General features: G+C 38.1%; 1 protein-coding gene and 1 pseudogene across 2 annotated transcripts in view; both read left to right on the forward strand.

Annotated features, from left to right (window-relative positions):
• Window positions 1–16,577, forward strand: part of BICRAL (BICRA like chromatin remodeling complex associated protein) — a 96,640-nt gene that overhangs the window by 35,638 nt on the left and 44,425 nt on the right. The gene's annotated exons all lie outside the window — the stretch shown is intronic.
• LOC129067455 (hsc70-interacting protein-like) lies at window positions 422–1,945 on the forward strand (annotated as a pseudogene).

Consider the following 16,577-nt stretch of genomic DNA (forward strand, 5'->3'; position numbering starts at 1 on the left):
GCAGAGAGACCAGATGCGACATGATAGCTTGGACTAGGGAGATGGCAGTGGAGGTGGTACGTGGGTGGAATCTGGATCTATATTGAAAGTATAGCCAATGGGATTTCTTGGTGGATGAGGTGTGGGATATAAGAGAATGAGCAGTCAAAAGTTACATCTAGGAAATGGAGTTTGAACTGAAGCCTAAAGAAATTTGATGACCAAGTGATGGCATAAGCAGAGGAATTTAGGTGGCAAAGAACTGTTAGGTGAGGCATTAAAGGGGCAAGGAAGGAAATGTCTTTGGATGGAGTGAGAAGTTTGTAAAAGAAAAGGAAAATAAAAGGAATAATAGGAAGGAACTTTAGGATCAGTTTGTGAAATGCTCTAAATGCAAGGCCAAAGTATTTGGATTTTTTCCTTATTAGTAAATCAAAGGTTTTCAAGCAAGGAAGTGATTTGACTTAGGCCCTTTTACACGGTCACGCCGAGTTAGCAACCTTAGCCACGCTTGCTGCCTCCCGCCACTTCCCGGCCATGGATCCCCGCAAAGTGAGCGAGCTTCGGGCCTTCGTGAAAATGTGTAGGCAGGATCCAAGCATTCTGCACACCGAGGAAATGCGCTTCCTGAGGGAGTGGGTGGAGAGCATGGGAGGTAAAATACTACCGGCTACTCATAAAACCAAATAGGAAGAAAATAAGGAAGAAAAAACAGATAGTAAGAAGTTGGAGGAAGACATAAAGACAGAGGAAACATCAAGTGAGGAAAGTGATCTAGAAATTGACAATGAGGGTGTGATTGAAGCAGACACTGATGCACCTCAGGAAATGGGAGATGAAAATGTAGAGATAACCGAGGAGATGATGGATCAGGCCAATGATAAAAAAGTGGCTGCCATTGATGCCCTAAATGATGGTGAACTACAGAAAGCCATTGATTTGTTCACAGATGCCATCAAACTGAATTCTCGCTTGGCCATTCTGTATGCCAAAAGAGCCAGTGTCTTCATCAAATTACAGAAGCCAAATGCTGCTATCCAAGATTGTGATAGAGCTATTGAAATAAACCCTGATTCAGCTCAGCCTTATAAATGGCGAGGGAAAGCACACAGACTTCTGGGCCATTGAGAAGAAGCAGCCCATGATCTTGCCCTTGCATGTAAATTGGATTATGATGAAGATACTAGTGCAATGCTGAACGAAGTTCAACCAAGGGCCCAGAAAATTGCAGAACGTTGAAGAAAGTATGAGTGGAAATGTGAAGAGTGAGAGATCAAAGAAAGAATGGAAAGGGTTAAGAAGGCTTGGGAAGAACATGAGAGAGCCCAGAGGGAGGAAGAAGCCAGACAACAATCAGGAGCTCAATGTGGCTCTTTTCCAGGTGGCTTTCCTGGGGGAATGCTGGGTAATTTTCCTGGAGGAATGCCTGGAATGGCGGGAATGCCTGGGCTCCATGAAATTCTCAGTGATCTGGAGGTCCTTGCAGCCATGCAGGATCCAGAAGTTATGGTGGCCTTCCAGGATGTGGCCCAGAACCTGGCAAATATGTCAAAATATCAGAGCAATCCAAAGGTTATGAATCTAATCAGTAAATTGTCAGCCAAATTTGGAGGTCAAGTGTAATGCCGTTCTGATAAATAAAGCCCTTGCTGGAGGAAAAGCAACTTGGATCACCCAATGGATGTCACAATAATACAAACCAGTGTACCTCTGACGTTCTCATGAAGAAAGCTGGGGTGCATTGAAAAGAATCCCTACCCTCTGCCCCAAATGCGTCTGTAACATTTGGCAATGGTTTGCCATTATAGTATTCTTTCAGATAATGTTTTCCTACTAGGAATTACAAAGCTTAAACACTTTTAAATCTAAAAAATATTTAAAAACACATTAAAAGGGTGTGTTAAAACCTAAAAAAAGAAAAAAAGAAAGAAAGAAAGAAGCATTCTAGTTAACAATAGCTTTGGAACCAGGCAGATCTGAATCCCAACTCCTGTTCTTTTCCTTGCTGCTCTGTCTTGAGTAGGTTACAAAACCTCTCGGAGGGGATGTGCTTCAGTGTCTTCATCTGGGTTGAGATTTACTTTTCAGAGGGAGTTTGTGGGGGATCATGCATATAAAACATAAACATGATACTCGACCCATTTGGGCCTTAGCTATCACTGCTTTTTAAAATTATTACTAATATAAAAAAGTAATATTAAAGCATTATTTAATTAGATTAGTCTGCTAACAGTAAATTGAATGAATAGTCCCCCTTAGAAAATAAAATAGACTTTTTAACTAAAGTGAACTATTCCTGTCAGCTAATGTTTCCTTCTAGGACTGGGCATTGCCGCTTGAGTATAATCATATTTATATCATATTTAAATATTCACTTAAATATCACTTAACAAAAAAGAATATACTAAAGAAAATGACTCAAATGTTCCAAGGTATTAGTCTCCTTGGGCTACCATAACAAAATATCAAAGGCTGGGCAGCTTAAACAACAGAAATTTATTTTCTCACACTTCTGAAGACTGGGCAGTCCCAGATCTAGGCACCCACTAATTTGGTTGCTGGGAAGGTCCTCTTCCTGCTTTGCAGACTGCAGCCTTCTCTCTGTGTCCCCACAGGAGCTCTGGTGCCTCTTCCTCTTCTTCTTTTTTAAAAAAGAGAAATGGTTTTTGTTTGTTTATGTTTGTTTTTAGAGAGAGGGGAACAGAGGGAGGGAGAAACATCAATGTGAGATAGAAACATCGATCGGTTGCCTTTTGCATGTGCCCCAACCAGGGACCAAATCTACAACCCGTGCCTGTGACTTAACTGGGAATGGAACCCATGACCTTTTGGGTTTACGGGCCTTCACTTCAACCAACTGAGCCACACCGGCCAGGACTCTTCCTCTTCTTAGAACAGCACCAGCCCCATTGGATTAGGGTCCCACCCTTGTGACCACATTTAACTTTAATAACCTCCTAAAGACCCTGTCTCCAAACATGGTGACATTGGGAGTTAGGATTTCAATATGAGTTTTGGAGGGGCACACTCTAGTTCATAGCAGTAACCTCTAGGCAGTGGAATCATAAGTAATCTTCATTTTCTTTTCTGTGCATTATTATACTTTCTAAACTTCATGCAGTTGAAGGTTTTGGGTGAAAAAGACTTCTAGATTCCACTTATATGAGGTACCAGGAGTAGTCACATTCATAGTGACAGAAAGTAGAGTAGTGGTTGCCAAGGGCTGGGGAGAGGGGAAAGCAGGGGTTAGGGTTTAATAGGTATAAGGTTCAGGTTTGCAAGATGAAAAGACTTCCGGAGATGGATGGTGGCATTGGCTGCATAATAATGTGAATTACTTAATGCCACTGAAATGTGTAGTTAAAATGGCATAGATGGTGAATTTTATATTCAGTATATTTTATCACACCCAGCCGCCCTACAGGCTCCCCACAACCAAAACATAACAAAACAAAAACTTGTAAAAAAAAAAAAATACATAGCTTTTGGAGCTAGATTCGGTTTAAATACCAGTTCTGTGTTCATCTGGTGGTTCTCAAACTTAAGTGTGTGTCAGAATTACCCAGAGAGCTTGTTTAATACCCCCAAGTTCCTGGTCCAGTAAGTCTGGGATGGGGCTGAGAATGTGCATTTTAAACAAGCTTCTAGGTGATTAGGAACCACTAGCCTAGAGCAAGCCTTGGTTTTCTTGTTTCTAAAAGTGGGTCTGTGAGCCGGTTGTGAGACTTACTTAAGAGTAACAGATCTAGGAGCTCTTAGCATCGTCTTTAGTGTCCTTTTAGCAAATAGTTGGCTTGCTCTTATTTTCAAGTAATTTACTTTTGGATATTTTTCTCCCATGTAATTATGGTCATTTTACACAAACATGAATAAATTTTTACAAACATTAAAATCTTTAAATATGTAAGAAGCATGTGACATTAACTTTCTTTCTTAGAAGATTAGGATTATTTCAGTCTAGGCTTGCCCAGGGCTATCTTTGGAACTGATTTTTAATATTCAACTTTTTTCCTTTTCCAAATTAAATCTGTGTGTGTTGGGGAGGGGGTGTGGTTTGTATTCTGGTGAAAATAAGAGTTATTTCTTCCAACCCTCTTCCATAAAAAAATCCCATGAACAAAATCTGGGAAGTCCTATATAAATAATTAGGGTAAATATTAATCATACTTCTTCAACTGTTCTTAAATCCTCTTAAAGATTTTCACATGTGGTATCCATAAGGGCTAACAAGGGGAAATGAACCTCTAGGCCAGTGTTTTTCCTAAATTAAGTTCTATAAGTCTATAGACCTGAACTGTCCAGTGTGGTGACCACTAGCCACATATTACTGTTAGCACAGGAAATGTGGCTAGCACCATTATGATGTGCTTTAAGTGTGAAGTCCACACCAAATTTTGAAGACATGGTATGTAAAAGGATGTAAATATCTCATTGATTTTTAGTTGAATGTTGTAATGGTTATCTAAATATCAATAAATACTAGATAAAAATATTTTTTATTTAGTCCAAAATATTTTTGGATATACTGGACTAAATAAAATATACTAAAGTTAATTACACTTGGCCCTGGCCATGTAGCTTAGTTGGTTAGAGCATCACCCCAATACTCCAAGGTTGCAGGTTCGGTCAGTCCCTTATCAGGGGACATACAAGAAGCAACCTGTGAGCCCTGACTTGTATGTCTCAGTAGGTTGGATGTTGTCCTGCAAACCAAAAGGTTGCAGTTTGATTCCAGGTCAGGGCACATGCCTGGGTTGCAGGCAGGTCCCCTGCTGTGGGCGTGTGAGAGGAAACTGATGGATGTTTCCCTTCCTCTCTTTCTCCCTCCCTTCCTCTTTCCCTATAAATAAATAAATAAAATCTTTTTTTTGTTTTGTTTTGTTTAAGAAGTAACTAGTGAATGCATAAATAAGTAGAACAACAAATCAATGTTTCTATAATCAGTAATTTAAAATTTTTTGAATTACACATAAAATTGGCTACTGGAAAGTTTAACATTACACATGTGGCTCTCACTTGTGAGTCGTACTGTATTTCTCTTGGATAGCTGTGCCACTCTAGACCTTCTAGGTGTTAATAGGTGGTGGGAGGGGGGTAAGGAGCTGAGGAAGGAGGATTCTGTGGCAAAGTCAGTGTGCTAAACAATGAGTTTTTAAAAGCCAGAGGTCTGGTATGGAACCTCTGCCATCCTTTTTGTTATTGTTTAAAGGACTCCCTTCCCTGAAGTCCTATGTGGAAAAGACTAAAATGCTACTGTCAGCTACAGTGTTACCAAAGCTGCTTTCTACAAGCCAGTGCCCATATAATTCTTCCTACTTATGCATACCTATTTATAGTGATAGATTTTAAATGATATGCTTCCCTTTCTTCAGGAAAAAACAAACAGACCTTAAGATAAGTTGATTAAAACTTTTAGAATTTTAATTGACGGTGGAGCAAGAGTTTTGCTATGGGAGAAAGTGTTTTAAGATTCTCAATTACCATCTTTTGATGTGGAAAATATTTATAGAGGTCAAAGTTTACAAAACTCATGTTTTCACTCAGAGATGAGAAACAGCAAGGCTTGGGGAGAAGAGATTTGAGATCAAACTTCTGTCTTGCTACTTACAAATTCTGCAATGTTGGGCAAGTGTCCTACATTTTCTGTAGAAATAGGGGTAATACTATATACCTGGCAGGAGTTTGTTGGGAGGATTAGAACTGTGTGAAGTGCCTGGCAGAGGGAAGGCACTTAGAAAACGTTAGCTGCTGTTGCAGTTATCATCTCATGTGCCTTGCTACATCAATTAATTGTAAAAGGGGGTTAATGTGACTGTAAATATCCCTACTAGCATGTGCTATTTTCATGCACGTTAGTAATGCTTTCTTGCAGTTTGGAAAATTATTTCAGATATAGGTGTTTTGTCTTTTCAGTGAGATAATCAGCTACTTGAGAGCTGGGACACTTTATATACTTGTGTGGGTCTTTTATGTTCCTTTAACCCTTTACACTGCCTGTCCAGCACAGGCTTGTTTTAATAAATAATCATTGAATTGACTCTTTGTTATTATTATGATAAATTATAACAATACTGGTTAATATATCATGCTATTTCAATGTGCTTTCTTAAAGAAAAATTATGATATTGTTGCCCTAGCTGGTGTGGCTCAGTGGATTGAGTGTTGGCCTGTGAACCAAAGGGTCAAGTGTTCAGTTCCCAGTCAGGGCACATGCCTGGGTTGCATGCCAGGTCCCCAGTGAGGGGTATGCAAGAGGCAACCAAATCAGTGTTTCTCTCCCTCTCTTTCTCCCTCCCTTTTTCTGAAAATAAATAAAATCTTTTTAAAAATTATGGCACTCTTAAGAGCAGCATTAACAAACATTACAAGCTATCAATAGAAGTTTAAGAAAAAGTTATATAATGACAAACCTCCATAGAAAGATAATTTTACTGAAGCAAAAATCTAAGAACTTAAATCCTTAGAGAGGAAAATAAGGTGTTCTTAAGGAAAAATTATTCTAAAAAACACCAAAAAAAGAAAAACAAAGAAGATAAAAAACAAAAAATTACTCTAACCAAAATAAAAATGACTCTAATTTGCCCTAAAGGATGATTATAACAGTGATAATAGAACTACGGGTCTGTCCTATTTTAAATGACCCAGAAGTGATATAATATAGGGTCAACTTACCAACTAAATGAAAAGTCTTTTATCTCTTTCCCAAGGAAAAGGGCTGTGTTATAGTCACAAATCTCTCTGAAGATCAGACAGCTTACCCTAACGCCATTCAATTCTGGCACATGGGACTGCAGCCTTCGGAATGATGTGGTTTTAAGTAAAAAAAAAAATAATAAAAATCACACTGAATTGGCCTTATTAAGGAAATCTAGTGTTTTATTTTTAGACCACTGGAGGCTATTTTTAAGTTACTTCACACTTAAGAGGGTTCAGTATCTCGAGCAGGACAGCCCAGAAATGAGTATGGAAAAAGGTGTTCATTTAGATGTCTATTCAATCCCAGCATTAATGTAAAGTGCATGGTTTGTGTGACTGTTTTCCACATTGGATGTTTGGGAGGAAGAAGATGTGAACTTTGACTAAGCTTTACAGAAAAGGCTATTGCATGTTTATCAGATGAAATTTGCTTTTGTGTCTCACTCTGGTGTAAGATTGAGAGAGCTTTTCCGCTGCAGTCCCAGGCTTTTTAAATTATAAAAGTGTGTTTCCATTGCTCTCTACTAAGCTTACAGAAAATTAGCATATTTGATCTTCCTCATTCAGGGAATTCTTTGATAACTGGTGATACCGAAGAGTGTCCTCTGCACTGTTGAAATTGACAGATGCTGCCATCAACTTGTGCGTGTGGCAGCACCTTCAATTTCTTTGCACAGCAACAAAGTGCGTCAAAATGGTGTGTAAAAATGACCATTGTATGCTTAGCCAGTATTGGATTATATTCAGATATTTAGAATTTTGTTGTTTGTTACTGGATTGAGTTTATTCATTTCACGTGTATGCCCTGAATCCCTACAGCGCATGGTCTTCGCGTACGGACCCCGGTGGCGTCTGTGGATAGAATTGGAGAAGGGGTGCCCATGAACTTGGATACGAAAAAAATTGCATGTTACTTACACTATGTACTCCAATTGAAATTTATCATTTCCTAAATCTGAATGAAGACCGCAAACCACAGTAGTATTAACAGTGCTTGGTAACATGTTACCAATAGAAATATTTTTTCTTACATTTGCAGGTATCTTGAAAGATTACTACCTTACAAATAATAGTAATTGCCACACTCACCACTAAATCTTGTATATCAGTGCACTGATGAAGACTCACACAGTACAGTTTTTAAATATTTTTATAACTGTATTTTAAAGAAATCTTATATATATTATATGTCTTGAAATATTACTCCAAGACAGGATTCATTAACCTCATCAGACCGCCAAAGGCAAAGAAAGAGTTAAGAACCCTCCTCTTTTCTTTGGAGGATTTCTTCCTACAGCCTCCTCCATGCCTGTCAGTGGCTGTGTGGTAGTCTGCCTCAACTTCTTTCACGCTTTTTTTCAATAAATATGTGTACTGTTTCCCATCCGAGGTTGGGAGTCTGCAGATACAGAGGGCCAGCTGTATGCACTGTTATAAAGGACTTGAGCATCCATGAACTTTAGTATCCGTGGTAGGGTCCTGGAGCCAATCCCCTATAAATGCAGAGGGACAACTTAAGTTGTGGGAGAGTCAAAAGGTACGTGTGGATTTTTTATTGCATGGGGAGTCAGCACCCGAACCCTTGCATTGTTCAAGGGTCAACTATAGTTGACATTCAAACAAGCCCTAATGTCTTATACTTTTAGTACGAATATCTATGGATGCTTTATTCTTTTTTTTATTGTGGTAAAATACAGATAACATAAAATTTACCATTCTAACCATTTTAAGTACAGCTTGTGGCATGAAGTACATTTACATTGTTGTGCAAACATTACCACCATTCTTTTCCAGAACTTTTTTATCTTCCCAAATGAAACTCAGGATCTTAATGGCCTTTGATAGAAATAACTATAAATATAAATTTCAGGTCACATGGTATTTCTTAGGGTTTGTTAAAAATTTCACACTAGATAGAAGTCTCTTAAATGGAGTTTAGAAAAATAAAATTAATTCATCTGTAAAGTTTTTCTAGAAACTAAAATCTTGCTTGCAGTAATATGCTGCATGTATATTTGTCCATATTTTTTCTTAAATCATTATTAAACTTTTAAAAAGTTTCCCTCATTTTCTCGTCCTTAAAAAACTGATTTCGTCCATATATCATCCTTTTGTGCCTGCTTTTATCAAAGGGAATCCTTGGTACCTCTTCCTTGGTAATATTATTAACTTTGTAAAATGGAATTTTGCTTCTTAATATTGTTAGTTGTTTTTATAGGGCTTGTTTTTTTTTTTGGAACATACTTTAAAACCAACGTATTTTGAATGTTACTCATTGACAGAGGGCAGTAAGAGTTAAGAGTTTGCATCATAACTTTAACCAGATTGCTAATACTAATGATTAATAAAAGAAAAAATTGTTTATAATTACTGCCATTTCAAAGTATTTTTTTAAAAAGACTTTATTTACTTACTTTTAGAGAGTGGGGAAGGAAGGGAAAAAGGAAGGGAGAGAAACATCGATGTGCAAGAAACACATCAGTTGTTTGCCTCTCGCACACACCCCAACCATGGACCAAACCTTCAACTCAGACATGTACCCTGCCCGGGAGTCAAACTAGCACCCTTTTGCTTTATGGGACAGTGCTCAACCAACTGAGCCACACTGGTCAGGGCAAGAGAGGAAATTTTAAGTGTTCTTACCACACAAACATACAATCTTAGGTCCCCCGGCAACAAAGTTTAAAGAAATGTGGCTGCTAATTTAATTTAGGAATGGGAGAATGAGCCCTGAAATTGGAGCTTGTCAGGAATCACAAGGTCAGTTGATGTCAGTATACAAAACAAGAGCTTTGACGTACAGAATCAGCGTTCTCCCCGATGTGTCCCCAGCCTTGCCAGACTTCTCCCCTATTTCTAACAATCAACTCCAGTCTGTGCATTTTTAATCAAATCCCACACGTTAGTTCATTTATATCTATTTCAGTGTGGATTGTAAAAGATATGGATCCCTTAAAAAAAAACCCTACAATCCCAATTTTATTATTACACCTAAATTTTTTTTAACAGAATGTAATATATTTACTTAAAAGTCATCAGAAATTGCAAAATGATACAATGATGAGAGTCTTGAAATTATAACTTTCATTGTCAGGATTACTTTAGAATTGTTAGTTTTTAATTATGCAAGGGCTTTAGGAACACAATCTTTGCATACAATACAGCTGCCATATATTTAAACCCTGGATATTTATTCAGTATTTATTATACCTGTTTATGTGCCAATTTCTGGGGATATGAAGATGAATATGATAAGATTCCTACTTTTAAGGATGGAGTCTTACAGGATCTCAAGATTTTGCAAACATGTTAAGCAGATTTTTTTTATGAGCCCTTAAATCTTTCAGTGTGTATGTTTCTGGATGATTTTAGAATGTTAATGTTTTTCAAACTTGAGAACTCACCCCCCCCCAAGTTTATTTCCTCAGACCCCTTTTTGAGAAACATTGAAACTGTATAGTTCCATAGTCAACAAACTTAAGATTGTTAACACTATGTTGGAATTTATCTTAAAGAAGTTTGGTGTATTTATCAAATAATATATATCACTATAGTGGTCTTCTCTTTTCCGAGGGGGATGTGTTCCAAAACACCACGTGGATGCCTGGAACCATGGCTAGTACTGAATCCTATATATACTGTTTTTTCCTATGCATACATACATTTTATGGCTTCTCTTTGTCATATCTGACTTGTCGGCATCACCACTCTTGTGCTTTGGGCCATTATTAAGTGAAATAAGGGTTACTTGAATATAGGCACTGTGATACCTCAAGTCAATCTGGTAACTGAGACACTACTAAGTGCCTAATGGGTGGGTAGCATATACAGCATGGATACTCTGGACAAAGGAGTGATTCATTCAAGGCCTGGATGGAGTAGGGCAGCTCAAGATTTCACCATGATACTCAGAACTGCACACAGTTTAAAACTTAGGCGTTGTTTATTTCTGAAAATTTCCACTTAATATTTTCAGGCTGAGGTTGACCATGGGTAATTGAAACCTTGGAAAGCAAAAACGTGGCTAAGGGGGAACTGCTATGTTTTCTTGCTACTAAAATACTCATGAATGACTTGATGTCTGTGGTTCTTTGTACTTCCCTCCATTTTCAGATTGACTACCATTGATAATCATTCCCTCACAACACACAACAAACCATTGAATTCTGGGAGATGGATTAATTAAGTGGTTTTCAAACTTTTCCCTCCCAGTTAAATATGAGCTTAGTCACTCTGTTGAAAGGGAGAAGTGGGAGTGTCAGAGGGCCTCCACCAACAACTTTTAGGCCTTCAAGACATCTCTTGTACCTGGTGGAGAATCTTAGGTCCCCAGGCAACAAAGCTTAAAGAAATGTGGCTGCTAATTTAATTTAGGAATGGGAGAATGAGCCCTGAGATTGGAGCTTGTCAGGAATCACAAGGTCAGTTGATGTCAGTATTCAAAACAAGAGCTTCGACGTACAAAATCAGCGTTCTCCCCGATGTGCCCCTAGCCTTGCCAGACTTCTCCCTGACCCCGAGTTTGGTTACTTTTCCCACCATGTTATAACACATTGTTTATGCAGCTGAACTGCATAGTCTATTAGGTTTATTTCTACCCCCAGCTCATTGTAAGTAGGAATTAAAGCAGTTGAAAGGCCTTTTCATTCTGCATTTCATGAGGTGAATCAATGTCTAATAATGCCAACATGGATGCTCATCTTTTCTGACTTTGAGGAATTTTTTAATTTCCTAAATTTTTATCCTAAGAATGTTTCTTAGTCTTTCCCTTCTCTTTCTTGCTGCTAAAAGGCTCTAGTTGATGACAAAGTGGATGAAGTTCTTGGTTGAATAATAATTGAAAAACTCAGAGCCCATCATGCTGAGTTCGACAGCTCCTTTCTATTGCAAATGGGTACAACTGTGAAAATATAGTCGTGTTTTCTTCTAGTGAAATGTCATTATTTCACAAAAATGCCCAATGACTTCACCTGAAGAAGTATGGGAACCCCTGCCAAAAACTCTAGCACTTCTCATATTACATTATAATGAATCACTGAGTCTCTCTTCCAAAAGAGAGTGAGCTCCATAACATCAGGAACCATGCCAGAAGGTTTCACAGTCTTGGAATTACAAAATTTATCAGCTCATAACAATTAGAATGTAGTAAAATGAGTAAATGAGAAGATTTTATTGCACAACTTTTTGATCATGATATTCATTGAAAAGTTTAAACCAATATTTCACTTTTTAGCCTTGCTTTTGAAGTTCTACAAAAAACCCTGACCCGTGTGACTCAGTTGGTTGAGCATCCTCCTGCAGAACAAAAGGTCGCCAGTTCAGTTCCCAGTCAAGGCACATGCCTGCATTGTGGGTTTGGTCCCTGGGTGGGGCATGTATGAGAGGCAACTGATTGATGTTTCTCTCCCTCCCTTTCTCTTGCCCTTGCCCTCTCTATAAGTAAATAAATAAATAAATAAATAAATAAAATCTTTTAATAAAGTTCTGCAAAACTGTTAAGGGTATTTACATTTATTATTACATTTTATGTCACATTCATTTGATATTCCCAGCCCTTAACACAGTGCCTGGCATATTATATGTGCTAAATGTTTATTAAATGATTATTAAATGTTTATTAAATTTATTAAACTCTTTTCACCCACCAAAGAGAGGAGAGAGCTGTACAGAGAGAAAACCCTGGAGCTTTGCGTTGTCTCCCTCAAGTCTTCAGCTGGTAACCAGTCAGTACATGTGTGTGGGAAATCTACCCGAGTCATAGGAAAGTACCAAAGTATTACAGAAAGCAAAACTTGGAGCTCATGCAGGGCAGAGAATAGTTTGTGTTCTAACCTGTGAGAGTGTAAAAATCCTGTAATTCATGGGATTTTATGTGAAGCACTCAGAAGGGTATTGCCTTAGTATAGGGCAAATTAGTCATAGACTAAAGAGTGACAGATTGACAGAGTTTAAAGGCGAGCTCCAAGGGGGTCAGACTGCTCACACGTGACTAAATTGTGTCTGAGACAAAGTTTGAAAGTATCTGTAAGGATTCAAAAATATCCAGTACTCAATAATGTAAAACTAACAATGTTTGTTATCCAATGAAAAATTATCAGGCATGCAGAGAAGCAGGAAAATAACACCCATAATGAAGAGCGGGGAAAAAATCAGTCCATAGAAACAGACCCAGAAGTGAGGCAAATGATAGAATTAGTAGAGAAGGACATTAAAATGCTATCACTATTTTGTATAAGTTTGAAAAGGTAGAGGAAAGCTTTAATTAATTAAATAAAGATATGGAAGATATAAAAAGACCCAACTTCCGGAGATGAAAACTGCAATGCTTGAAAATAAAAATATGCTGGGTGGGATTAAGAGCAAATTAGACACTGCAGAAGAAAAGATTATTGCACTTGAGTACACAGCAGTAAAAACTATTTTAAATGAAAGCCAGAGAGATAAAAGGACTGGGGTGGGGTTGAGGTGAGGGAGAAAGTATCAGTGAGCCATGGAACAAATTCAAGCAGCCTAATTATAAACATATAATTGGGGTCCTCAAAGGAGGGGTAGGGACACAAAATATATGAAATACTGGCTGAATTTGTTCTAAATTGGAGGAAAACTATAATGTTACGGATTCTAGAAGTTTGACGAACCCCAAGCACAAGTAATATGAAGAAAATTATGCCAAGTCCTGTTGCAGTCAAATTGTTTAACGCCATGATAAAGAGAAAACTCTTTACAGCATTGGGGCGGGGAGAGACCTATTATGCACAAATGTACAAAAAAATAAGAATGACAGCACACTTCTCTTTGGAAATAACACAAGCAAGAAACTGTCGCAATAGCTTTAATTGAAAGAAAAGAAAAAATTCAATCTAGAACTATATGCCCAAGGAAAATGCATTTCAAAAATGAAGCCAAAATAAACACTTAAAATATACAAAAGCAAAAGGAATTCATCATCAGTACATCTGCAGTACAAATATATTAAAGGAAGTCTTTCAGGGGAAGGAAAATAATAGCAGATGGAAATCTGGATTTACTCAAAGGAATAAACAGCACTGCAAATGGTAAGTATGTGAATACAAATAAAAATAATTATAGCTTATTATACCTTCAGCAACTCAGCACATGGTTGTGGAGGCTGACTGCAACAACCATCCCATATCTCATGACTGCTTAAATAAAGTTTCTCAGTGGGTCCTCTGCTGACGTCAGCATCTTCCCCCCCTCCCCCCAATTATGGTGGATATACAATATTGTATCAGTTTCTCCCTGGCTGGTGTGGCTCAGTGGATTGAGCACTGGCCTGCATACCAAAGGGTTGCCACTTGGATTCCCAGACAGGGCACATGCCTGGGTTGCAGGCCAGGTCCCTGGTGGGAGGTGCACAAGAGGCAACCACACATTGATGTTTTTCTCCCTCTCTTTCTCCTTTCACCTCTGTCTAAAAATAAATAAATAAAATCTTTTAAAAATAATTTAGTTTCAGGTATACAACACAGTGATTTGTCATTGATATAACTTAAGAAATGATCACCTGGATACTTTTAGTACCCATCTGGCATAACGTTAGCATCTTTTAGAGGTAAATTTGTTTGTAAATGATTGGGACAGTTTGGCGTGTACTGATGCTATGCTAAATTAATACAAATAAAGCAAATGTCAAGTCATTTTTTCTCTGTTGATAGCCTATTGATTCTTGGAGGTCTTTTAAAGTTTTAGCTTATGAATCATCGTTTTCCCTAGGTTGTGTTTTTGGAAGAAGAAAAAGAAGAGAGAAGCATATAAGAAAGAGAACAAAAATATTTGTTATAACAATCATATACCAAAGTTCAGTTTGTGAAGTACTTGAAATCCTGTTGTGACTTTGAAAGTTATTCTACTGCTGCTAGCTTATCATATAGGTAGAATTGATTTGTTTAGCTAGCTTTCCTGAAATATCTTTTCTTAAAACCAATACGTTGTTGATATGAGACCTCAGATTATTTACCCTTGTGTGAAAAAAATTTTAATAGCCTGTCATCTTCCATCATATCTCTGCCATGGTGGTCTTTGAAATCTGTGATCTTATTGAAAATCACATTGTCCTTAAGATATTTCTTTCAAGATGACTGTTGTAAATTATTTTTGAGGACACTAGATTTCTTCACATTTTCTGAGTTTAGTTGACCCTTGAACAACATGTGTTGAAATGTGCAGGTCCACTTATACATGGATTTTTTTTCAATAAATATACAGTTGGTCCTCTGTATCCCTGGGTTTCATGTCTACAAACTGAACCACCCATGGATCAAAATCCATGAATGCAGAGGGCCAACTGCATGCGTTATTGTGTGCCATTTTATATAAGGGACTTATGCATCATCAGATTTTGGTATCCCTGGGGGGTCCTGGAACCAATGCCCCATGTATACTGAGGGATGAGTGTAGTTAAGTTTTTGGGGAATCAAAAGTTATATGCAGATTTTTGACTGCTAGAGGGGGCGGTTAGTGCCCTAACCCCCACTTCATTTAAGGGTCTATGGCATCTGGTGAGCTTACCTAGAGTAAGCTTGACTCGAGGTTCTTGTGTTTCAAGGGTCTCCCTTCTTTCCTTTTTTGTTTTATTAAGTGTATTTATTTTTAAAAATAGGCCTTACATGTATGTGGCACAACATTCAGAAGATACAAAAAGACATATAAGTGGAGAGTATACCTTCCTGCGTTCCTCGCCACCCAGTTTCCCTCTCAGATGTTGCTAGTGTTACTGGTTGGTTGTGCTTCATATGGGATTTGAACATTTGTAAGCACATATATATATTCTCCACACTCCACACTTGGGAGTATAGTATACACAGTGTTCTGCATGTTTCTTTTTCTATTTACCATGTATCTTTCTAAGTCAGTTTGTATAAAGATGCCTCATTTTTTAAAAAGTTGATAACAGAGAGCGGGGGAGGGAGGGAGAGAATCATCCATGTGAGAGAGAAACATCAATCGGTGGCCTTTTGCACATGCCCCAAGCAGGGACCAAACTCGTAAGCCAGGCATGTGCTCTGACCAGAAATCGAACCGGCAGCCTTTCAGTTTATGGGATGATGCTCAGCCAACTGAGCCATGCTGGCCAGGGCTGCCTTCTTAATTTTAGTGGCTGTGTAGTATTCCAGTGTGTAGGTGAACCACAATTCATTTATCAGGTCTCTCATTCTGGACACCTAGGGTTTTAAAAAATATTTTAGCATGCTCTCCTTCCCAGGAGCACGCGTGCACCTTTCCTCCACAGGCATGCTAAACTCTAAGGGACCTCAGAGACTTATAACCAGGGGAGCAATGGGCAGTAGGAGTTCATTCTGGCCTAACCCCATGAATCTGTCTCTGCGGCCCCTGTTCTCTGACTTCCCAGGGAGCCACGGCAGCCCCGCCTCAGCTCTCCTGTTGCTTTTTCTACCTTAAGCCCTTCCTTGTTTCACTGTCCCCAGGTTTTATAACTGTACTCTCTAAATAAAAAATAAAGTGATAAGATAAAAAATATTTTAAATTCAGATATAATTTATAGTCCATAACATTTACCCTTTTAAAATGTACAATTTAGTGGTTTCATTCCAGAATATGTTCATCACCCCAAAAAGAAACCCTGTATCCATGAAATCTAGGTTTTTACAGTCTTGCTAAAACCAGTCATGCTGCACTGGATATTCTTATACACATATCTTTTCCCACATGTGCAAAGATATCAGCAGGACAAATACCCAGAAATATATTTGCCAGGTGAAATGATTTTTGCACTTCACATTTTGAAAGGTATTGCTAAATTGCCCTCTCTGGAGTTACGAGTTTACACTGTCCACCACCAAAGTATAAAAATTCTGGTTTCTCCACTCCCTGACCAGCATGGTTCTTAACCAAACTTTATCTTTGCCATCTGACAGGAAATA

The sequence above is a fragment of the Pteronotus mesoamericanus genome, unplaced genomic scaffold, assembly GCF_021234165.1.
Source record: "Pteronotus mesoamericanus isolate MK-2021 breed Mesoamerican mustached bat unplaced genomic scaffold, CSHL_Meso_final contig_20, whole genome shotgun sequence".
Classification (NCBI taxonomy): Eukaryota; Metazoa; Chordata; class Mammalia; order Chiroptera; family Mormoopidae; genus Pteronotus; species Pteronotus mesoamericanus.